The following is a 1,320-nucleotide window of genomic DNA, read 5'->3' on the forward strand; positions in this document are numbered from 1 at the left end:
ATGAATGTGCATGCATGCATATAAGAGAGGAAGAGTCTATGATAGGATTTGCATATGTGCGTGTGTCTTCATTTACGTCAAACGTCATTAATCTGACCATATACTGGAACATTTGTACACAGAGGGTGTTTTCATTAGTTTTGCCTGTTGCCAAAAACAAACTCAGAAAAACTTAAAGGGACAGTTCAAACATTTTTTTTTTTTAAATATTTGTGTTTTTAATATTCATAGTTAGTTGAATATTACATATCCAGTTTCTTTTAACAACACTTATACATGAAAAATGTAAAGTGCTTAATTAGGCTTAATATGCTATTATATATTATATAATAATAATAATAATAATAATAATAATAATAATAATATTATATATTCTGAAAAAGATAGGTAGATAGATAGATTTATATTACTGGTTTGACATTCATTGATATATATATATATATATATATATATATATATATATATATATATATATATATATATATATATATATATATAAAAACATTTACAGATAGAATCAACAAATATATCCCTAGATAAGAAAAGAAGAAAAATGAAAAAAATAATAACAATTAAAAAAAAATCGATAAATTCAAATATGTACCACGAAGAACGAATTATGTGTATTCATTTTCAAAAGTCGGCTGTCAGTAAAAAAAAATACATGAAAATGTAATAACAATAATTTAAAAAAAGTTATTATGTTCTTAAGTTGCTACAAACCAAATGTTTTGGAGTCTGTTTTACTTTTATGTAATCAGTCGATCCTTTTAAATTACGGCTTCATTAAAGCTTCCTAATTCCCTTACCATTATAAACTCACAAGCACGTTTGTAAAAGAAAAAGTACCGACGCCGTCACTTTTCTTTCTATATTCTGAGGACGGTGGTCATGTGAAGCATGACGCACGCTCATAGGCTGACGCTCTGCTCTCCTTTAACGTCTGTAAAGGTGTGGGTTCGTTTCCTGACCCTTTCCGCGCGTGCAGCATCATCTCCTCTCAGGCTGTTGCATCCTCCTGAGGGACCGTCGGCGCTCTTCACAGCCTGCACACTACACGCCGGTCTCTGATACGCAATCTGGGTAATGCCACTCATTCATTTGCGAGCTCGGATGTGTTGTATTGTCTCTCACAGCGTACACGCGGCTGTTCGCAGGGATACCTCGGAATTACAGCCGCAACAAATGATGATGTGACAGCCGTCCGTTCAGATAGATAATAAAAGCTCGCCGTGCAGTGGACGCTGCATTTCTGCTAACGAAGCAAAGCCTCGGACGAGCCTTTCCCATATGAACAGATACAGTAGTGTTCACTACTGA

At 33.9% G+C, this 1,320-nt stretch overlaps 1 protein-coding gene across 3 annotated transcripts in view; it reads left to right on the forward strand.

Annotated features, from left to right (window-relative positions):
* Positions 1 to 939: 939 nt before the first annotated feature.
* The window catches only part of fam163aa (family with sequence similarity 163 member Aa), a 13,499-nt gene continuing 13,118 nt past the window's right edge, over positions 940 to 1,320 (forward strand). For 2 of the 3 annotated variants that reach the window (XM_043255953.1, XM_043255971.1), the window contains exon 1: positions 940 to 1,320. This exon is cut by the window's right edge and continues 58 nt beyond it. The gene's annotated coding sequence lies outside the window, so the exon portion shown is untranslated. The other variant, XM_043255961.1, reaches the window with a different exon arrangement.

The sequence above is a fragment of the Puntigrus tetrazona genome, chromosome 2 (genome assembly GCF_018831695.1).
Source record: "Puntigrus tetrazona isolate hp1 chromosome 2, ASM1883169v1, whole genome shotgun sequence".
Taxonomy (NCBI): domain Eukaryota; kingdom Metazoa; phylum Chordata; class Actinopteri; order Cypriniformes; family Cyprinidae; genus Puntigrus; species Puntigrus tetrazona.